At 35.9% G+C, this 24,248-nt stretch overlaps 1 long non-coding RNA gene and 1 pseudogene across 1 annotated transcript; one reads left to right on the forward strand and one right to left on the reverse strand.

Annotated features, from left to right (window-relative positions):
* Positions 1-697: 697 nt before the first annotated feature.
* Positions 698-1,211, forward strand: LOC115521587 (annotated as a pseudogene).
* A 1,722-nt stretch (positions 1,212-2,933) lies between these two features.
* Positions 2,934-7,252, reverse strand: LOC115522322. The gene is made up of 3 exons (XR_004343933.1): positions 6,792-7,252; positions 6,194-6,409; positions 2,934-2,961 (listed from the first exon to the last, which is right to left on the reverse strand). It is a non-coding gene; the product is annotated as an uncharacterized LOC115522322 (long non-coding RNA).
* Between the last annotated feature and the right edge of the window lie 16,996 nt (positions 7,253-24,248).

The raw sequence follows: 24,248 nt of genomic DNA on the forward strand, positions 1-24,248 counted from the left end.
CTAGGTACATGTCCTACTGCATTCCAGATACACTGGCCTCCCTGTTTCAGGATAACATACCTGCCACCCCCTCTTCCCTTAGGTATCCACAAAACTCACTCTCCCACCTCCTTCATGTCTTTGCTCAAGCATTACCTGCTCAGGGTGCAGCCTGAGCTGCACCTCTCTCTGATATGACTTAAAACATGCCTCTTTAAACTTAAAACAACAACAACAACAACAACAGTAATAGAAAAGATGAAATCAAACATTCATTTAAAAGGGGGCAATTAAGGGCACCTGGGTAGCTCAGTCAGTTGAGTGTCTGACTCTTGATTCTGGCTCATGTCATGATCTTATGGTTAGTAAGATGGAACCCTGCATTGGGCTCTACTGCTTGGGATTCTCTCTTTCCCCCTCTCTCTGCCCCTCCCCTGCTTGCACTCTCTCTCTCACTCTCAAAATAAATAAAATAAACTTAAAAGAATTAAAAAAAATAAAAGAGGTGCCTAATGCCTAACTAGGATTCCACATGTGTAAAATTATACATCCTAGCTTTTAAAAGAAAAACACTGACTAGGCCAGGCAAAAGGCTGAGCAGAGATTAGAAAGGCAGAACCATACACTTGAGCAGACCAAGAGATTATATTAGAGAAACTGATCTAAAAACCATCTTCTTTTCTCTTTTATGGCCATTGCTGAAGCAACAGCAGCCAAAATGAAATTCAATCCCTTTGTGACTTCTAACCAGAGCAAGAACCATAAAAGACATTTCAATATACCTTCCCACATTTGCAGGAAGATTGTGTCTTTCCCTCTTTCCAAAGAGCTGAGACAGAAGTACAATGTTCCATCCGTGTCCATCTGAAAGGATGAAACAGTTCAGGTTGTATGAGGACATAACAAAGGTCAGCAAGTTGGCAAAGTAGTCCAAGTTTATGGAAAGAAATGTGTCATCTACATCAAACATGTGCAACAGAAGCCAATGACACAACTGTCCAAGTGGGCAGCACCAGCCCTAAAAGGTGATCACCACTAGGCTAAAACAGGACAAACACAGCAAAAAGATCTTTGAATGTAAAGCGAAATCTTGTCAAGTGGGAGAGGTAAAGGGTAAATATAAGACAAAACAGTTGAGAAGATGCAGAAATAAGGTAACCTTATATACAATCTTCATAATATAAACTGCTCAAATGAACAACAATAACAACAACAACAACTCCCCAACCCTATTCCTGTGATCCACCAGCTGCCCCACACTCCCACTGCACAAAAGGATGGGAGATTGTTTCAAGTTCCTGCTTATTGATTTGATATCAATTAGCATCAGCAAACTGAGATAATCAAATAATTCCAGAAATAAAATTAGGGCCCTTAGTATTAAAAAATTCTCCTATCTTGGTCAATTAGAAAATAGGAGAAGAGTGCCTTCCTTTGCTCTTTTGTTGGTCAATGAAAAAACCTGGGATTGGTTCTGCCCCTTCTTCTCTGAGTCTTCTTTCTTTGAAAGAGGTACAATGTTTGAAAAGCCCTATGTTTTAAAATAATCCAGAGAAGAAAGTGAAAGAGTGTAAATGTCATAGTACACCCCAGACACAACGAAATGTTCTTGGGAAGCGTTCACAAGTAAGTATCTGAAACTTTTCAAAATAAAAAAAGAGGTTACGTGAATGACTTTTGAATATTGAAACTTCAAGTATGTTAACAAATCAGAAAGTCTATAAAACAAGACAACACCCTTTCTAACATCCCCTAAGGTCTCTATCATATAAACAGAGGTTCCAAAGGGGCATTTACATAAGTAATCCACATTTGGAGCCAACACAAACCTCCTACTGATGAGAATATTCTAATTGTCAACATCTCTCAATGCAGTCCTTAAGATTTGAATACCTCACATTATTTGATTGTAAGTTTCACTGGTTTTACACCAAAATTAATGTCTCAGAGAAAACTAAAATTTATATAAAACTTTAGGATTTTAAAAGCATTTTATAACTTGGCTTTATTAAAGAGAATTTTGTAGAAGAGAGGTAAAATGTTGAGATTCAACCATACCAGAAAGAAGGCAATGAAGTTGAATTTACTAGACGAAATCAGGATTTCAGTACCCACAGGTACATATGTACATGTTCACAATCTTTGGTTTTTCTCTTATACATCATTGGTGTTCATTGACATACTTCCCAATAGGTACGTTTACATTTTTCCTAGTAGTTGGAAATATGGCACAACTTGTGAGGTGCTTCAAATGAGAAGATTCTTCAACACACCACATTGCATCTGACCGTGGCTAGCTCAGTACTAAGACTTGGGTGACAGCTGTGGCTCCTCAGAAACTAGCACTAAAGGGTGCTAATACCTTAGGAAGTGCTTAAAGAAGATGTAAAGTTGTCTCTATCTAATCTAAGGTTGAGAACTGTGTATAGAAAAAAGGCTAACAGAAATTCAGCAACCAGACATCTGTGTCTCCTAGTAAAAGACAGTTGGACAAGTCCTCTAAAAGACAGCAAGTTAGGGGCGCCTGGGTGGCGCAGTCAGTTAAGCGTCCGACTTCAGCCAGGTCACGATCTCACGGTCCGTGAGTTCGAGCCCCGCGTCAGGCTCTGGGCTGATGGCTCGGAGCCTGGAGCCTGTTTCCGATTCTGTGTCTCCCTCTCTCTCTGACCCTCCCCCGTTCATGCTCTGTCTCTCTCTGTCCCAAAAATAAATAAACGTTGAAAAAAAAATTAAAAAAAAAAAAGACAGCAAGTTATTATTCATAAGTCAAACATTTGGGGGCTCCTAGATGGCTCAGTTGGTTGAACATCTGATTCTTGGTTCTGGCTCAGGTCATGATCCCAGAGTCATGGGACTGAGCGCCGTTGGGCTCTGTGCTAGGCTTCGAGCTGAACGTGGAGGCTGCTTCAGATTCATTCATTCTCTCCCCTCTCTCTCTCTCTCTCTTCCTCCTTCTGCCACTCTCCCCCACTTGCATGCTGTCTGTAAAATAAAAAATAAAATAAAGTCAAACATTTCTTCTCCATTTGCAAGAGAAAATTATATTCTTTCATCAAAATCTAGTATATGTTATTTTTAAAAATAATATGCCTATCATTGAATGGCTGAGTTCACCTACATATTTGAGCTAACATATCAAACAAAGAAAACAGGCTTGGCTGCAAAGTCAATGAAAGTCAAATAAAAAGCCAAACTAAACAGATGAGACACCATGCCCTGAAGATCAACAAAGAAGATCATTGTTAGGTGAGGAGGGTTTAACAACCAGCAAGGAGGATTTGCTGTGCCCATCATAAACACAAAGCAACTCATTTAAGCTACTTAAATATAAATCCCACTTCAGGACTGATGGGTAGTTGCTTGCATACACAACTGGATTTTTTCTTTATGATACTGTATTAGAGTTAAACTCCATGAGACTTATATGAATATCTTAGAGGTATTTTTGAAATGTTTGGTAATAACAATAGTGGTAACAAATTGGTAGCTTTGTATCAGTAATTTTTAAAAATAGAGTGCTCTCGTGGCATGCCCGGGTGGGTCAGTCAGTTGAACATCCGACTTGATTTTGGTTCAGGTCATACTCCCAAGGTCATGGGATTGAGCCCTATGTCAGGCTCCATGCTGAGCGTGGAGCCTGCTTAAGATTCTCTCTCTCCCTCTCTCTCTCCCTCTGTCCATCCCTGCTCATGTGCACATGTCCTCACTTTCTCTAAAATAAATAAAAATTTAAAAATTTGTTTAAATAAATAAATAGATAAAATAAAATAGAGTCCTCTCTACAAATATAAGTGTGATGGTGATTATGATGACTAGGATTAAGATCATAATGAATTATTTGTTTTAAAACAATCATCATTCCAATACATCCCTTCTAAAATGATACTACAGTTTTTGAACACTGGGCATTACCTAGTCTGGTCTAGAGTACCCAAGAGTCCATAATGTATCTATATTTGTCCTTTCTGAGATTTTATCAGCATTCATTATGAATCTTCCTGCAAGGTATTATAATTATATACCTGGAAAACTCATGAGACTCAACTAGAAAAGCTATTTAGCAAAGTAGTGGGGCACAAAATTAATATACAAAATAAAAACAACAAACAGTATAAATATATAATGGAAGAAAGTACTCATTTTAAAAAGAAAAGAAGATTAAAGGCAGGGGAATAAACTTAATAAGAAGTGTTAAAATCCTACTGGAGGACACACAAGAAATTCTGTACAGAGTGAAGATGTATCTAGTTGGTAGAGTTAACATTAAAAAATGTCAATTCTTTCTGAGTTCATTTATAATTTCAACAAGAGCACAAAAAGCAAAATATTGACAGTGAGTTTTTTGAAACTAGGAAAAGTGATCATGACGTTTTGTGGAAAAATTATCAAAAATGGGAAGGAAAACTGGGGGAGGGAAAGGGCAATGAGGGGGAATTATCAAATGTCTTACAAAAACATAAGCATAAAACCTGAACACATCACAGTGGTATCAGTTCATCATTAGACAAACTGACCAACACAATATTATACAAAGCCCAGGAATAATTCCAAATGCATACTACAATTCGCCACATGAAAAAGATAGCATTTCAAATCAGTGGAGAAAAGATAAACACTTCAATAAATGGTGATAGAATATCTGAAGAAACGATGTTGGACTCATACGTCATACCATACTCTAGCAAGGTAGCAGAACCAGGATAAATTTCAAACGAATTGAAGATATACATACAAAATAATGAAAGCATGTGAGTATTAGAAGAAAGCACAGGAAGTTCCTTTCTAACATTTCAGTGGAGAAGGTTTTTTCTGACTCAAACTCTAGAATCCATAAAATAAAATAAAATAAAATAAAATAAAATAAAATAAAATAAAATAAAATAAATTTAACAACATATGAAACTATAAACAAAGTCAAAAGATAAATGACACAATGAGAAACTTATGTCATAGACAAATACCAACCTCCCTAACATATGAAGAGCTACTAGAAACCAATAAAAGACTAATCACATACTAGAAAAATAGGAATACACATAAAGATATGTCACATGACATATATGTCATAGAAAAAATTGAAATGGCTTATAAACATAAACAGATGATCAAGTCCACTGGTAATAAGAGAAATAAATGTTAAAACTACACTGATATATCAGCTTCCAGTTTGGTAATGGTCTAAGAGCTTGATAACACATTTTGTTGTTTTTAGGAAGACAGCCCTCCTCATACATTAGGGAGAATTGAAAGTGGCACAACTCTGATGGAAAGACATTTTCAAGGTTTATTAAAACTTCACATACATCACACTTTCAGGAATTTATCCTGCAGATATACTTGCCCACATGTGAAATGACATTATGTGTAATGTTATCTAGGTCAGTATTGCTTGAAATATAAAACTGGAAACACCTCACATGCCCATCAATAGGAGACTAGTTAAAAAGTTCTTGAACATTTACAGAGTGAAGTACTACACAGTGGTTTAAAAAACTGAGGAAGCTCTCTGGTATTGATCATTAAGATGTATATTTAAAAGTGAAAAAAAATGATATAAGCCAGTGTATATTATGTGCTATTTTTTATAAAAAGAGGAAGAATACAACTATATATTGATATTTTCTGGTCAATTCATAAAGAAATCTGTTAAGAATAATCTGTCAAGAATACATAAGAATTAATTATGGCTGTGTGTGTGTGTGCAAAAGAGAGCTGTGTAAACGGTGGACAGGACAAGAGGACAAGTTTTCACTATATGCCTTTTTACATTTTTTGAAAATTTTGCACTATGTGAATATATGACATTTTAGTGGGGGGGGGGGGGGGGAAGACCGTGTTTGCCAGGAGGAGCTGTTCCTTTACAGCCCTACTCACCAGCAAGTCACTTGCTGCTGGGGAGAGTGGGAAGTCAATTAAGACTAGCTTTTTCATTGCCAAAGAATCCTTTCTATTAAAAAGTACACATGAAAGCCACACTTTGGAAAAAGAACCAAGAAAAATACTTTTTTGTTTTTTTACTTTTTTTGTTGTTTTTTTGAAGATAAAAGGAATTTGGCCCCAAACAGTGGGTCCTTCTTTAAGTCTCTTCTTTGTAACCCTTTTCAAGCACACACAAACACACCATTCAGCATTGTCCTTGTCATAGTACATGTGTCTGCTCTAACAAAATATCACAGATTGGGTGGCTTATAAACAACAGAAATTTATTTCTCACAGTTCTGGAGGATGGAAGTCTGAGCTCAGAGTGCCAGCAGGGTTGGTGAGGACCGTCTTCCATGTCTCAGACTTCCGATTGTATCCTCACATGCTGGAAGAAGCTAGGGAACTCTCTGGAACCTCTTGTAGGCTGAATTTTTCTCTACTTTTGTTGATTTTGCCATTAATCTTTGAAATCCCTCAATTTTGTCTACAAAATTGTTTTAGTACAAGTCTGTCAAATGAAAAGTAGAGTGGAAGGATTATCTTTCAAAATAAATTTTTGGGAATTTCTTTGAAGTTAAACCTCACCTTGTATTTGTCATCTCTGATTTTACACTTTGTTTTCAGACTAACATTTTATCAACTTTCAAGTCATTTCTCTCGCCATTCCAGGATATTAGCAAAGCACTTAATTCAGCTCCCTGTGAGTCTGACAATATGCTCTGAATCTTTTATCCAGGACATCAATAAAGATATGAAGAAAATTATCCTCATAGCATGTTTCCACTAATTGTCACTTGATTCACCTCATCTAGAAACACAACCATGGCTAACTACTCTTTGTTGTAACTTTGTCAAACTGTTTGATTATCCAGAAGTGATATAAACCAGACCTCACTGTTATAGTTGTTTGAAGGCTTCTTCTCCTCTTCTTGTAGATGCTGCAGATATCCCCAGGCCCAACCTGCCTGGATTGAAACTGATTCAATTTTGTCCAGAGGTTCACTGAAGAATACAATGTAGGATAATTATAACAACACTAGTGTGGTGAAAGAAAAGTAACTTCAATAGTCTAGAATCCCCTTTAGCCATTGAGAATTTATAAGACATTTTATGTCATAACTTGCCTTATATGGTAAAGATAATACAAAAGAGATACTCCTGGAATTAGAAGAACTATATTCAGTTTGTTCATTTTTCTTTTTCTACCCCTAATTTTTTTTTTTTTAACCGTGTTTAATTTGGTTTCAGGACTGGATTTAGAATAAAGAGCAGATTGGTCATGGGGAATAATAATTCATGAGAAAGCAATATTAATACAATATAGTGACCAAAAACATTTCTTCTAAAAATAACCAGCTAAACGGCTCAGTTTGGTTAAGCATCTGACTTGGGCTCAGGTCATGATCTTATGGTTTCTGAGTTTGAGCCCCACATGGGGCTCTCTGCTGTCAGCCGCTTTAGATCCTCTGTTTCCCTCTCTCTCTGACCCTCCCCCACTCACACACATACACTCGCTCTCTCTCAAAAATAAATAAACATTTACAAAATAAATTTAAAAAATTAAAAATAACAAACATAAGCAGACTATGACAATTGTAGAAGTTGGGTGATGGATACCTGAGAGTTCAATATAATATTCCTCTACTTTGGTATATTTCAAACATGTTCCATAACAAAATATTAAAATAAGTAGACATTAAAGTATATTCTTAGTCTCTTTTGCTGTGGTGCATTTTATCAGATAGCCTCTAAATTACTCTTGGCCTCATCCCCCAAATTGGATCTATGTCCAGAGACAGAGATGAAAGTATAATTGAAGAAAATGTGCTATTATTTTACTGTATTTATTTTTTAAGTTTTTTTAATGCTCATTTATTTTTGAGAGAGACAGAGTGTGAGCAGGTGAGGGGCAGGGAGAGAGGGAGACACAGAATCTGAAGCAGGCTCCAAGCACAGAGCCCCACACCGGGCTCAAACTCACAAAATGAGAGATCATGACCCGAGCTGAAATTGGACGTTTAACTGACTGAGCCACCCAGGCGCCCCAATTTTACTGTATTTAATACGATTAGAAAAGTAGAGAGATAGCAAAGTGATGGTATCCCTGAATGCTGGAAGAGAGGGCTACTGAGGTGGGTCGACGAACTTGTTTATATGTTTAGAGGGGACCCGGTGTGGATTAGACAAGGTGCTACAAGGAAATAAGGTTTTCAAGGAACTGTGGGTCTGGATGGTAAAAAAGAACATGAGAAAAGAAGGGAAAGAACAAACGTAGGAACAGCTGATAATGGAAAGCTGAACTCAGGCAATCTCTGCATATATCACATACCCAGAATAAAGGAAAGAAGGTTGATCATGGGATTTCTGTGGGTTCAATCCCAAAGACCTCACACAGGGTTAATACTCAGATGCCTACAAGAACTGTAGCTTTAGCCCAAAACTGATCCAGCCAGAAAAAGACCCTGCCTTCAAGGATAAAGTTTTCTAAAAAAAAAAAAAAAAAAAAAAAAGGTGGGGGCGCTTATCTGCCCTCGGCTTGAGGATGGAAGCAGTCTGAACTAGGAAGAAAGGCAGTGATTTCGATGGTTTGGACTCAAGGAGAGAGCATCAAATGAAAAGAACTGAGCTGGCCTAGGAGAGAAGGGTTACTGTTTTCAGGCTGTTCTGAGTTGATGAAGCAATGTACCCCAGTAACTCACCTCATCCATCTATAGCTTTTCCTGAAGCCCAAGAGGAAAGTAATATTAGTTGTGGGACTCAACAGATTCCGTGTACTGTATCTTGGTTGGATATAAGGGGAAAGGTGTGCTCCAGGGAGGTAAAAAGGGTATGACGCTGTAGAGAGATATTTGAAAGAAAAATCGCCCCTCTTCCCCCGTTGAGTCTTCAAGTGGTTGAGAAGTTAAGTTTTTTGCTCAAGATGAGGGGCAGAGAAAATCCAACTAAAGTTGCTTTCTGTTTGGGATCTGGAGTGGCATTTCATCAGCTATTTAGAACTTAATTGCAAAAGAATAAATAAATATTCCAAGCCCCTTATTCTCTTTATAAATGGCACTTTCTCACTTGTGTGCTATTCTTCATTTGCCTGAAAAGCAAATTAAGGCTTTCTACTAACTATTCACAAATACATAGCAGCTTTGTGGGCCCTGCTTTATTTATTATTCTCATTTGTGATCCCAGGATTTATGTTGAGAGTATACTTATTAAACTAGCCAAAGATGCAAAGTTAGCTGGCATGCCTATTACTTAAGAAAACACATCTTCACAAATCAAATACCTTTAATTCAGGGAACAAATGCAGATTAAATCACCTAAGTAAAAGAAATAGATGTTAGAAATTTACATAAACATGGCAGAATATTATATAGTAATCATGATATATCAAAAACAATAAAAACAATAAAATATTTGTATTAACATTGACCAGGTCTTAACCAGAGTACTGTTTTCTAGAATAAAGCTTCATAGCATAGATGAAATGACAAGACAAGGATATTTTCTGATAGGGAGAAGTTCAACAAATATGCAAATATTTAAGAAACGATAGGAGGAAAGCCTAAATGAAGTAGGGAAATGATCACTAATGTGAAGATGGTTTTTAATATTCCTCAGATATTTAGAAAGGAATCATAGACTGTGATCAATCATTCTATATTTGAGTAAAAGTCAGGGAAACAACAGGCTGCAGAATAGAAACTTAGTATAATAAGGGATGAGTTCCTATCATAAAAAGTATGTGATATCTAATGAGCGAGCATTATGAAATCTCTCAAAATATATGTTTAAAAAAATTTTTTTTTCAACGTTTATTTATTTTTGGTACAGAGAGAGACAGAGCATGAACGGGGGAGGGGCAGAGAGAGAGGGAGACACAGAATCGGAAACAGGCTACAGGCTCCGAGCCATCAGCCCAGAGCCTGACGCGGGGCTCGAACTCACGGACCGCGAGATCGTGACCTGGCTGAAGTCGGACGCTTAACCGACTGCGCCACCCAGGCGCCCCTCAAAATATATGTTTAAATTAGATGATAAATACTCTTGTATCTCACAGAGACTCTTAAAAGAGGAAGTTCAGAATTCTGTCTGTTTCTAGAATCTTGGGGTTATCTAGAGATTCAAGAATTAATATCATACTTTAAGAACTGATTTAAGAGAATTTTAGAAAGTTCTGAAACCATTGACACACATCTAATTTTTATAAGTTGGTGTCGAGCAACTCTGAAGACTGTAGGTGTGGTAAAGAAGCATAATAATCTAAGAGTCAGACACATAAGGTATCAATCCTCAGTCTATTATTCACAGATTTTGATTCTTCATCTGAGTGTCCTCATTTGGAAAATATAACACTTGACCTCCAACTTCAATAGCTATACAGATGACAAGATAATATATGCGAAAGCAGTTTAAGAATCATAGCGCTTTGTAGACATATATGCTTCTGTTAATTAGAAGAAACAATAATATTAGAAACAAATCATTCCTATGTCTGTATGGTACACATTTGACTCTCTTAACCACAAACATGAGAACTTTCACTCCTCACATAACACTCTGCAAGGGAATCTATATCCAAGAATTAAAGAAGGGACTGAGGTTAACCATTTACTTTTGTTTGTTTTTAAAGTGTTTTTTTTTTCAAAGAGTATACATTCATACCATAAAGTTCATATAGTGTATTGCTCAAAGAATTTTAGTAACTAAATTCACTTGTGTAACCACCATCCAGGTCAAGATATGGAACATTACCAACATCCTACAATATTTTCTCATGTTCTATTCCAGTTAACCATCCTAAAGATAACTAATATTCTCACTTTCATCACTACAGACTCATTTTAACTGTTTTGGGAAGGTCACATAAATAAAACCAAGCAATAGGTACTCTTTCTGTCTGGCTTCTTTGGCTCAATGTCATTTCTGGGAGATTCGTCAAGGTGGTTGCATGAAACAGTAGTCATTACTTTTATTGCTGCATACTACTTTACTTCAACAAAATCTCAAAACAAAGGCACTTCTGGAATGGCAGAGTAAAGATTTCTGATTTTCTTCTATAAAAGCAATAAGAACATTCATAAAAATTGTCAAAATTAACTTTTTCTGACTTCTAGAAATAAAGCAAAGACTTGCACAATCTAAAGAGCATTTATTCAAGAAAAATAACTGAATTTTGGTGAAAACAGCAAGCTTTGCAGCATTTTAACTTGCCCTGTTCTGGTTACCCTCTCCTCAGGTCTATTGTAACCTTGAAACCCAGCAGCCTTACACCATAGTAGCTATGAAAATCACCCAAGTAGACAAGGAAGGGGAGAGAATGAGTTTGGAGCTCCCAAAAAATCCCCAGTCAATTGTCACTATTTGACCCATCCAGCAACTCCCTGGAACAGCCGCCATTCATAATATTTGCCTTTATTTTACCTGAACTAGGGTTTGCTCGGTGAAGAGGTCTCTATCCCCAAGGCATTGTCCAAAACAGTGAGTGGTAATTGTTTAACATCACAGCTACCTAAAACAGAAATAAATATCACTTGACAAAAACTTAAAAGGGAAATCTGGGGGTGCCTGGGTGGCTCAGTCAGTTGAGTGAGCTGAAGCTCAAGTCATGATCTCATGGTTTGTGAGTTCGACCCCACACTGGGCTTGCTGCTGTCAGCGCAAAGCCTGCTTCAGATCCTCTGTCACACTCTCTCTCTGCCCTTCCCCCGTTCTCTCTGTCTCTCAAAAATGAATAATTTTTTTTTAAAGGGAAATCTGGGAATCAGATATGCACAGTGGGCTTTGAAAAGCTCCAAAATATTTCTAGGGATCTAGAAGGCCACACGGTGGTGTAGGGCTGTATGCATCTCTCAGAAAAAGTAAAAGGCCCTATTTCTCATTTCTAGCCCAACCTGAGACCCAGTGCAAACAGGAAGTGAAGGCTAAGGCAGACTTATAAGATGCCAGAGCACTGAAGGCATACTCAACACAAACACACACAGAGTCTCTTGGCAAAATCTTGGACACTTATTGTTTCAAGACTTATAAAAAAGTCATCCTGCAATTATTAGCTGACCACTAAGCTCACCAAGCAGAGACGTCTATATATATATATATATATATATATATATATATATATACATATACGTATACATATATATATAACAAAAAATATTAATTTTACAGAATTAGTCTAGGAAAGTCACTAAAAACAACAACAACAAATAGCAACAACAATAACCCCTGTGGTATGAAGGTACCACATTATATTGCATAAAAATTTCAGTTTACAACAACAAAAAATAATTACAAGACTTGCTAAGACACAGGAAGTTATGGCCCATATACAGTGGAAAAAGCAGTTAATACATACTACTCCTGAGGAATCTTAGATGTTAAGCTTACTAGGCAAAGAATTAAAATCAGCCACTATAAACATGTTTAAAGAGCTAAAGGAAATAATAGCTAAGGAATTAAAGAGAAATATGAGAAAGATGACTTAGAGAATATCAGGGTGCCTGGGAGGATCAGTAGGTTAAGCATTCGACTTTGGTTCAGGTCATGACGTCAGGTTTGTGAGTTCAAGACCCACATCAGGCTCCATGCTAACAGCTCAGACTCTGGAGCCTGCTTCAAATTCTGTCTCTGTCTCTCTCTGCTCCTCCCTTGTTCATGCTCTCTCTTTCTCTGTCAAAAATAAAATTAAAAAAATAGAATAAAGAATATCAACTATATATATATATACACATATACATATATACACATATATATACAATATATGTATATACATGTATATGTATACATATTTATATATATAAATATAAGTATATATTTATATATAAGTATATAAATATAAGTATGTATATAAATATATACATAAATAAATAAATAAATTTTGAGCTGGCAAAAGTAGAATTAGCAAACTTGAATATAGGTCAATAGAGACTGTCCAGTCTGAGAAACAGAAAGATTTGGGGGGAGGGGGGGAAAGAACAGACCCTCACAGATTTGCAGAACATCATCAGAAGTACCAGTATATGCATAATGGGAGTCTCAGAAGAAAAGAGAGAGAAAGAGACGGAAGAATATTTGAAGAAACAGTGGACAGACATTTCTCAAATTTGATGAAAAACATTAATCTGTAGATCCAGGAAGTTCAACAAACTCAAAGTATGATGAACATAAAGAGATCCATTCTCTTACATATATAAATGATAGTCACACTTCAAAAGACAAAGAGTAAAAATGCATTTTTGTTTGTAATGTTTTTCTTCTTTTATATGAATTAAAAGATACATGCATGAATTATAAAACTTTCTTAATGGACATTAATACATAAGAATATAATTTATATGATAATAATAACACCAAAAATGGGGAGCAGAAAGGAACTAAAGCAAAGTTTTTGTATATTATTGTAATTAGGTTGGTATTAATCTGAAGTAGATTGTTTTAAGATAGCATGTTAATTCCAATCCCCATGGAAACCACTAAGAAAATTAACTCCAATAATATAATAGAAGAAACAACAAGAGAATTAAAATTGTACACTGGAAAATATCTAACACGGAAGAATGCAGTGATTGAGAAGGAAAAAACATAATACATAGAACACAAATAACAAAATGATAAAAGTCCTACCTTACCAGCAATTACATTAAATGTGAAAAGATTAAGCACTTGAATCAAAAGATGGAGATTGGCAAAATGTATTTTGAAAAAATGACCCAACTGTATGCTGGCTATAAAAGACACACATTTGACTTAAGAAGCAAAGAGTTTGAAAGTAAAAGAATGGGGAATAGTCTCTTTGGTTATTGTAATAGAGACCCCGTAACTAAAAGAGACCTAAAACAGGTATAATGGTATCAAACAAAACAGACTTTAAAACAAAACTGATGACTTGGGTCAAAGAAGGGCATTTTATAATAAAAAGTGGGTCAATTCATCAGGATGGCATATCAATTCTAAATACATACGCACCTAGCAGCAGAACTCCAAAGTATGCAAAGTAAAAGTTTACAGAATTGAATAAATGGACAATTAAAAAATAACAGTGAGACATCAATGCCCCATTTCTAATAATGGATAGAACATAAAGAGAGAAGACCAAGAAGAAAATATAAAAGTGTATCACCAATATAAGCCAACTAGACCTAACAAACATCTATAGGACAGTTTACCCAACAGCAACAGAACTCACATTCTTCCCAAGTGCTCGTGGAATAATTCTCCAGGATAGGCCACATGTTAGACCATATAACAAGCTGCAATAAATGTAAAATAATTGAAATCAGACAATGTATGTTCTCCAACATCAATGGATTGATATTAAAAATCAATAACAGAAGGTAATCATGTATGTCAAGTATACTTCACTAAATAAATACCAAAAAAATTAACATAAAATAATTTTGAGACATTTACAAATATGTGGAAATTAAACAACACTCTTCTAAACACCAAAGGGTGAAAAAAATCACAGGGGAAATTAGAAGATATTTATTTTATAATCATGTACATATTTTAATATTGTGTTATTAGGTATATTTAAATTTGTTTATATTCCGGTTGATTCTTCATTATTTGGAAACACTGTTTTTCTATAGTAATACTTTTTGCTTTAGAGTTTGTTTTGCCTGATATGAGTACAGTTACACCATTTTCCTTTGGTTATTATCATTTCACATTATATCTTTCATATTATTACTTCTAATCTTCATTAGTCCTTATATATAAGGCATATCTTTCATGAGCAGTATATGGTTGGTTATTGTTTCTCTGTCCACTTTGACCATCTTTGTCATTTAATGGAATATTAATCCAAGTACTTAAGTGTAATTATTGATGTATTTAGGTTTAAATCTACCTTTTTTTTACTATATATTTCCTATTGTATCATCTTCTTTTGGATTAATCAAATGTTAATTATACCATTTGCCCCATGTTAGCTTGTTAGTGATATATATATATGTGTGTTAGCTTGTTAGTGATATATTTTTTTTATTTTATTAGTCACCCTAAAATAAGAAATGCCAAGATTCATTCTTTGTTCACTGCATTCTACTTTAAGTTTGTGCTTTTATGACTTCTTGGATAATACTTTTAGTGTTGTCACGTATATTGATTCTATACTTATTTTAAGTCCCACAGTGATTTACTTACTATTGTTTGCATTTATTTACCCTTCTCTATGTTAATTTTTTTCCTGCAGTTCTGTGTTTAAACCTGAAAAAATCCCTTTAAGACTCTCTTTTAGTGTAGGTCTACTAGAAACAAATTTTCTCTGCTTTTGTTTGCCTGAAAATGAATTTATTTCACATTCTTTTCTGCTGAGTATATTTGTAGGTATAGAATTCTTGGTTGGCAGTTTTGGTCTTTTCAGAACTTCAAGAATGTCATTCCATTGTCTTCTGGATTCCATGGTTTCTATTAAAAAGTCAGCTGAAGTCTTTGTTGCTTAAAAAGTTTTTCTCTACTTTTGATATTTTCCTTTTATTGTTGTTTTTCAGATGTTTGATTATAATACTCTGGGTGTAGCTTCCTTGTATTTATCCTAAATACAGTTGGTGGAACTTTTTGAATTCATGACCTGCTATCTTTCATCAGTTTTGTAAAATTAGTTGCCAGTAGATTTGAAATGTTGCTTTTGTTCAATTTATGCTTTCCTATTCTTCTGGGACTCCAATTACTGGTATATCAAACTTTTTAAAAATTTTTATTTATTTTGAGAGGGGCGAAGGGCAGAGAGACAGGGAGAGAGAATCCTAAGCTGACACTGACAGTGTGGAGCCCGACGTGGGGCTCGAACTCATGACCCATGAGATCATGACCTGAGCTAAAATCAAGAGTTGGTTGCTTAACTAAATGAGCCATCCAGTCTCTCCTGTTATATCAGACTTTTAAATGTTGTTTCACATAACTCATATTTTCTCTTCTGTGGTTTTTATTCCTCTTAATCTTTATACTTAAACTTGAATATTTTATACTTCTCTCTTAGTTTACTTTTACTATTCTCTCTGATGTGCCTAATCTGTTATTAACTCATCTTTCAATTTGTTTTAGTTCTTGTAACTTTCGGTTCTAGCATTTCTGTTTGGTCCTGTTTTTTACGTGCTTGGCAATTTTTAAATTGGATGGTAAACATCATGTGTGAAAAATTGCAAAGATTCTACATGAAGTTATCTTTTATCCTGAAAGGATTCGATATGCTCCAGTCATATAACATATGGACTGAGCACATTACTCAAGTCAATGCTGGGTTTCAGATTTTGTTACACTTATTGATTTTCAGTTTGTTCTAACTCTTAAAATATAGCCTTTAATTTTTAAGAAGTAGCCTTCTTGGATTCTCTTCTGAAATCCTGAGGTGTTTACTTAGGCTCTAGCACCTTGGTGGTTTCTAAATTTTCATCTCTGTCTCCCAAGGTTTCCAAGGCTGTGAAAATCTCTGCTCAGCTATTTAACATCCAAGCTGTTCCTTTGCACTTAGTTTCTCTGCATTTTACCCTGCACAGTTTAGGAGTCAGCACATGCCTTGAGGGGACATTGTACATAAGTTTGGGCTTGCTCCTCTATGGTTTTCTCAATTCATGTATCTTAGTCTCTCAAGTCACAATCACCTTGGTAGCCTCAAACTACAGCATCTGTCTCCCTAACCCAGTGAGATTGCCATAAGCACAGGCTGACACTTCTTCTTAGCTTCTATTACCCATGCCAAGAATCTGCCAATACACAAGTGAAAAGCTGAGGTGAATGTGGGGCTCAATTCATTACAGTTTTTTCCTCTCTGGGATCTTGGATTCCCCAGTACTGGCTCTCTTAGTTCTTCTCTGGTGACTCCAAATAGTTGTTGTATATATTATTTTTAAATGGTTGTTCTCAACAGGAGAGTTAAAATATTACAAGCTATTCTATCATAGCTGAAGTGGAAGTTGAATCATTCACTTTTAATTTGCAATTTTCCATAATCTCTACTTTCAATATAGTCTTTCATTTGTGGTTTTAAAACTGCAGAGTTAAAACTGAGTCAGAAAAAGTATGTACCTGGGTGAACTTGAAATAAGAAAAATGAGTCAGGGAGGCATTTATTCAAATATTAAATAAAATCTGTACAATTGCTATTTTTCTATGGTTAGTCTAAATAACAAAGGGAAAATGGATTCCTGAATTATGTAGGTGTTAGTCTAATACTGCAAATTCAGCATTCTGTGTATTACAGGTCTAATGTCAGTATTGAACAACAAAATTAAAACACTCTATTGGTTTTATAAGTATAAAATATAGTGCTTTTCTGTAACATATATTTTGTATTACTTTTTGAATTCATAACATATATTTTCTCTCTACAGAAAGGTAAGTCCGACGCTTCAGTATGTAAGTTGTTTTTATTTTTATTTATTTATTTTTTTTTTTCAAGTGAAAGAAATAGGTCTCTTTACTATGTTGTGTAGGTCTTCTGGATGGGACATGCTCCATTTAGAGCTCAGTTTCCTGCTTGGAGGGACAATTAATATGCTTACTACTTGAGAAACAGCATGGCTCATTGGACTAAGCTTTGAGTCAGTAGTTTGGAGTTATAATCCTACTTCTACTACTGATTCAATTTATGTCCCTGGGCAAAACATTTAACCTCAGCATTTGTTCACCTAAAAAAATGGGATAAAATGATCACTTATTTGAAAGATTAGGTAGTAATAACTAATTTTGAATATAAAGAAATGCATACAATATATTTTGACCAGTTAAAATTACTACAAGTGTTCCTACAATTCAGTTCCCCCCAAAGCCTCAGTATTGCTTTGATTAAAATTCTTCTGATCTAAGTTAAAATGAAGCACAATAAAGTGCAGCTAAGTGTTTTAATTTGCATGCTTAAACAGATGGGAAAATCCAGTGTTGTTTAGCCTGAGAAAACAAAATTTTTTTAGAAATAAAGAGAAAAATAATTTTTCTTTACCCATTGTTTTTTTAATTGTAAAGAGTATTATTTGTCATACACATGTATTATTCTCTATTGCCTCAGTGCAAAAATTCACTTTTACACACAATAACAATAAACTTACATCCACTCTTTTCATTTTCTTATAATTCTCTAGAATGGAGTTGTAATAATAATTACTGTTAAATTTTATGATAATTTTATCTCAGCACAGATTTTTTTTAAAAATGCTCTCACCATATCATAAAAAGGAGCAAATATTCGGATAGTTCCTTTGCCTAGTACTTTATCTTGCTTTGCATAATATACGCTTTTGAAAAAATGTAAAGATAATCTTTTTTTTTTTTAATACAGAGAAATTTTCAAAATACTTGTATTTAGGAAAGGTGCCATTGAAAGGAAGCCTTAAAAAGAATGCCTTTAAAAATTTAATAAATCACCCTCAATTTTTTTTCTCAAATTTGAGTTTAATTTAAAATAGAGGACAATAAGTTGACTTTCTTTACCATGTATCTCTTTATAACTATTTCTAGTGCACTGGTACTAGACTGAGACTCATTTTTTTTTTAATCTATGAAATGGCAATAATATCATCAAGGCTACCTATTTAACAAAGTTGTAATGAAAATCAAGTAAGTATGTATAACAAAACACTTTGAAAACCATTTGTCTTGTTGGAGATAACATTGAGGAATGCTGTCATCTAATAGCCTCCAAGAAAGATCTCTGTATTCTTTAAGTCTTAATGTTTTTACTCCCTTGTCTAATATTTGTCACCATTCTAAGTAGTTTCCACCTCCTTAGAAATGACCCATTCAGCTCACTGGATGTTTTAACATCCAATTTTGAATCCACTGCCAGTCACAATTTTTTTCTATCACTGCATTGGTAACTCCCTGGCCACTGTCATCACAGACACAACTCCCCTCCAAAACCTTGAATTCTTATTCTTAGATAATAGTTCCTATCCTAGTGCACTTGCTTAAATATGAGCCAGAAGGCAATGAGTCCAAATGGTGTCAGCCTTCTAATCCATTGCTCCTATCACAACTCTACCCACAACAGCCTCTTCTAGATTGCATTTTTTCCTGTCCAACTCAAATTCCATTATTCAGTGTTTCAATACAATTCCTATAACTTTCTTGTTTTTCTTTTACTCAAAAATCACTTACTTAACAAACCCAACCAAGGTAGAACTCAATCATCTGTATGACATCTTTCTCAGTTTTTATCTCATCTCTCTGGCTGTTACTTTTTCATCCCCTTTCCTGGCTCTTTATCTTCCATTTGCTAAATTTCTTCTCTCTGTCCCTTCTCTACTTAAACACTTTTATTCATTCCCATGGACTTAAATACCTTTTATGTGCTGAGAATTCCTAAATTTGTAGGATTGCCCATTCCGTGAAACTTCAGTCACATCCAAATGCTTACTTACTTTACATCTCTATTCAGATGTCTTGCAGTCATCTCAGATTTAACATTTTCAAAATGGAGTTCTTTCATTATTCATCTCTCTGCTTCCTTTTCTATATCCCTCCCTCTAAATCTTCACCATCTCAACCAATGACACTATCTCTGCTCCTTTGCTTAAGAAAAAAGTAGCAGTCACCCAATTCATCAGTAAATCCTGTTGATTCTTCTTCCAAATTATATCTTGAATCTGTCTGCTTCTTTCCATATTAGTTCATAGTACCATAATCTCTTGCCTGACTTACTGTGACACCTTTCTCACTGGTCTCTGCTTTCTTTGGTAATTTCTTACAATCTATTCTCCATATAAGAGCAAGAATAATCTTTAAAGACCTAAGCTAGAACTCCCTTACTTAAAACTGCCCAATGGCTTGATGCTTCACATTGAATAAAATCCAAGGACTTTACTTCTGTCTATAAGATATTGCATGGTCTGGGGCCTGAATTCCTGTTTCTCCTTATTCATACCACTGTCTTCATAGCCATGAGATCCTCTTTTCAATTTCTGGAATACATTATAGGCTTTGTACATACTGTTCCTCCTTAACTAGCTCGATTCATGGCTATCTCCTTTTCGTCTTGTGGGTTCAGTTTAAATACGACTTCCTTAGTAGGTCCTTCCTGATTTATTCTAAATAATGCCTTTTTTCCTCTCCAGTTCCACCACTCTTCCTTATCTCAGCACCCTGTCTGCTTTTATACATAATCTTTCCCACTTGACAATTACTTGTTTACTTGCTATTTTTCCATCTTCCTTATGATACTGTAAGCTCAATGAGGGAAGAGATGATATCCACCTCTTTTATCATTATACAACCAACACCTAGGACAGATCCTGTAGCTAATAATTACTTGTGGAATAAATGAATACCACAGATAAAGATGGACAATGTGATGAAAATGACTGATTCTTATGCAGTCTTGCATTAGAGACAATTTTAGGGCCATAACCATCAAAGCTTTATTTAAGATCTTAAACATTTGTTAAAATGGATGGAAAGCACTATTTTTGAGACAGAGTCTTAGGTATATAGCCCATTTTCCACTCCAGTCCTTTCAAATGATCTATGGTGATTTTCCCATCTATGAGACTTTTATAAAATACAATAAAACTAAATTGCTAAAAACATGAAATAAAAAAAATAACAAAATATAAGCCCAATTATTTTTAACTTCCACAGACTTAACATTATTCTTTAAGTTTCTATAAAACTTTTTAATTGAATGTTGTCAATGTCTATGCCAATCGCATTGAAGATCATAACAAAGAGTTTGAGCCAACGCTGGTTTGAGAACTGCATTTTTGAGTAGTGTTGTTTTACTCCAACTTGAATGAATGACTGGAGTCATTGGGATTGATTTATTCACTATATCTCAAAGCTCATCTAGCCTTTGTTATAGAAAGAGGAGTTGAAAACCATTAGAAGTAAAATAGAAAACAAAATAAAAGCCATAAGATGTATAACATAGGCATACTATTTAGAAATAAAAGTTAGAAAACTAGTTGAAAAAAAGTTATAAAACAGAAAACTAAGTCCCTGTAGTCATGAATATAAATTGGAGGGTGGGAAAATACCTCTGGATTTTGAAGGACACGAGAGTGGGAGAAAAGTCAAAATTTACCCTTGGGATGTTACACAAGAACCAATTGGTTGTTGAGGATTCTATTACTACTGGTTAGTATAGCCTTTTTATCAAAGTGCTGGATACATTATTTCCACCACAGCTAGTATTTCCTCACTTTCCTAACTCATTTTCCTGCCTTAAAATATTCTGCCTTCATGTTTTGTCCCACGTCCATTCCCACATCTATATTCTTCTCATTATTTCCTCCCCTTACACCCCACCATTGACATACTGCAATGCTATGCCTAGATCTAAGAAAAAAGAGAGGAATAGCGGTAGCAAAAGCTAGGATATGGGGAATTTCATTTCCACCTTGAGCATTTAGGGAGAGGAGAATGTTCATAGAAGATATGCTATTATTTGCCTTCCTTTGACTTACCAAGTTACCAAGATTTTCCCCATGTACTATGCTTTACAGCATTGGTATATGAAAAATTCATTACTTATGCCACTTCAGGAACATCCATGTTATCTGAACACAGGAGAAGACTTTTATAGTACCTTTATAGTATACTTTCACATAGTTACACAAATATATACTTTTAGAGTATATCGAAAGCAGCAGAAATATTTTTAAATCCTTCACCTTAGGGAAATTCAACATCCTTCATACTCCAAAGAATTTAGTCATTTTACTGATGATAAAGGAAGAGAGATTCGGCATGTCTATGCTTAATTTATATGTGGCTGTTGGTATGTCCAAAGGCAAGTGAGTACATTACAGTGGGTTTCTTCACAATATATGGCATACCACCCAATCTCAAAGGCACGTTCAAATCTGACCTAATTCAATTCCAGCTCTATTTCAGAGCTGAAGATTTAAACTTACTCCATACCTTTTAGAGCCATATGAGTTTCTAGCATAAAAAATCAATTGTCCTTTATTTTGGAAGCAGTCTATGACACTTGTTTACCTCTGTATCCTCATCTAGCCAACATACACTTGAATTTCTAGATTGAATTGGCCTGTCAAGATTCCTCCAGCTGGGAAAAACTTGCAGTTCAACTGAACTTCTTGTCTGAACTCTGGACTTGAAATTCCAGCATTAGAGTGAATAGAAGACCAGGTCTCAGGCATGGAGATTGAGTGGTGTTAGCTAAAGATGTTTAATACATAATTGTCTAATGCTCTGGCAGACCAGAATTCATGTTTCCTTTCCCTTTCTTCTCCTTCCTTCCTTTCTTCCTCAGTTTGTGCAGATTGCACTGTTAGGGAGGTGTTGGATATGTAGATTAACAAAAAGTGATTCTAGAAATAGGAAAGAAAGAGGGGCAGTAGGGTTAGCTGCAGCTACCTTTGTCTTCTTTTTAACCTTTGGAATTCCAGCGGGAATTAGTCACATTCTCTCATGTCTTACTAGGTTAAATTATTTTTGAATTTTTAAAAATATACAGAGGATGGGGGATTTTAGGAACAAAATAGGTAACTACTGTTACTGGATATTAATAACTTCTCGCATGGGGTTAAACTCTTTATTAGAGAAGAATAGTCTTCTAGTGAGTACGTGGACTTGTTGCTCCTCTTTCATACTACAGAAAAATAATTTCCATCTTCTCTTACATTCTTTTACTGGCAAATTTAGGTGGTTAGATAAGGAATATATTTTCAAGTTTTAGTCCTATTACTGGTTATTCCAGTTATTCCACTTGCTCTGATTTCACAATTCAAGAAATATGGAAGTGATGCAGAGATAAGACAACAGTGAGGCCTGATCCAGGGTATAACCGACGTCAAATTCCTGAATGAATTAAATACACTCTTCGCTTCCAGAAACATTAGTGGCAACTTTTAGTGCAACTAGAGAATGCAAGAAGGTTTATATTTATTCCTCTGACCAGCTCCTAAAGTTCAGAGAATTACATAATATGAGATCATTTAGACACCCTGAAGACCAACTTGGAACTTTTCTTAACTCTTGCACAATATCAGTCAAATTCTGAGCACCACAACTTGAGAACTGGAAATCTTGGAGAGAGTTTAAAGAGTCACAATAATTACTAATAACCTTGACAAGTTGTAGAAATGGGCAGATAATTACAGGATGAACTTAATAGACAGAAATATAGAGTAATTTAGAGGAAGAGAAAAATAAAACACTATGAATACAAGGGAGAAGGCTTGGCTTTGTGGGAAAAAATGTGGGAATCAGTAAACCACCAGTAAAACATGAGTTAGCCGTATAGTACAGTTGCTTTATTATTCTTATTAATAAACCCCCAAATTTATAGAGTACACGCAAGAATATTGCACTTAAGAAAAAGGCAATAATCCCCTAGTCATCCATACAATTATACACCTATCACATGCTAGACACTTTGAGTGCAGGCATAAAATGGAGAAGACGTAAGTTTCCTACCTTCACGGAGCTCGCTAAAGTGTGGTAAATGAGAAAGGTAGTACCTTTAATACTGTTTTAAGTTTGTATTTTGTAGCCAACTTCAAGTATAGCAAATACTGTGAGTTCCTTGAGGTAGGGATCCTGTTTTTGCATTTAGGATCCATTCCGTGCCTCTAGCACAGCACCTTGTAAGCCATCAACTCGTATTAAGGGGTAAAAATAAGTCCTAAAAGAACTAAAATTTGAAAAAGTAAATACTTGTCTGACCATCAAATATGTCGATCGAAATCAGATTTCCTCTTCGGCAAGTAAGTATTTGCGAACCTATTACGTGGAGAAGAGTTCTCAACACAATGCTTTGTGTATAAAAGGGATGGTGGGAATGCACTCAAATTGCACACGGTGATAACTGCCATGGATATCCTGACCGGGTTGACAGCCCATCCTCCACGAGTTTTTTCCCTTCTTTTCTTTTTTAGCCAAAAGACAAAACGCTTAAGCAGTAGCTACAGGGTTGGGACGCGGAGCTAAGACTGGGGGCACAGACACCAGCTCGCGCGCACTGAGCTCCGCTCGGACTGGTTCACCCCGGCTTCCCCCGCGCCTCCGTGTGGACGAGGCGTCCCCCCAGAGGAAAGACAGGGTGCCGCAGACGCCCGTCGGAGTCACTGGCCACCCGCCCTGCCTCAGGCTCCTGTTCCTCTTGGGCTCCCACTGATCTTGCGAATGTACGCTCCAAAGAGACCAGCGGGGTGCGCGAGTAGAAAACCAGGCGCTCCAGGTCCCCGATCGCATCCAGTCACCCACCCACTCGAGCCCCGCAGCCCAGCAGGCCCAGCAGGCCGGACGCCGAGGCCTCGCGGTAACGAGCCTCCATCCGCCCCGCCTCCTCGCCCTCCAGCCGGCCCCGCCCTCGCACTCACCCCTCCCCCGCTCCCGCCTCGCTTCCCCGACAATCTCCTCGCGCTCCCGGCCCGGCACGCGCGCTGCGCCCGGCC

Source organism: Lynx canadensis, chromosome C1 (genome assembly GCF_007474595.2).
Source record: "Lynx canadensis isolate LIC74 chromosome C1, mLynCan4.pri.v2, whole genome shotgun sequence".
Classification (NCBI taxonomy): Eukaryota; Metazoa; Chordata; class Mammalia; order Carnivora; family Felidae; genus Lynx; species Lynx canadensis.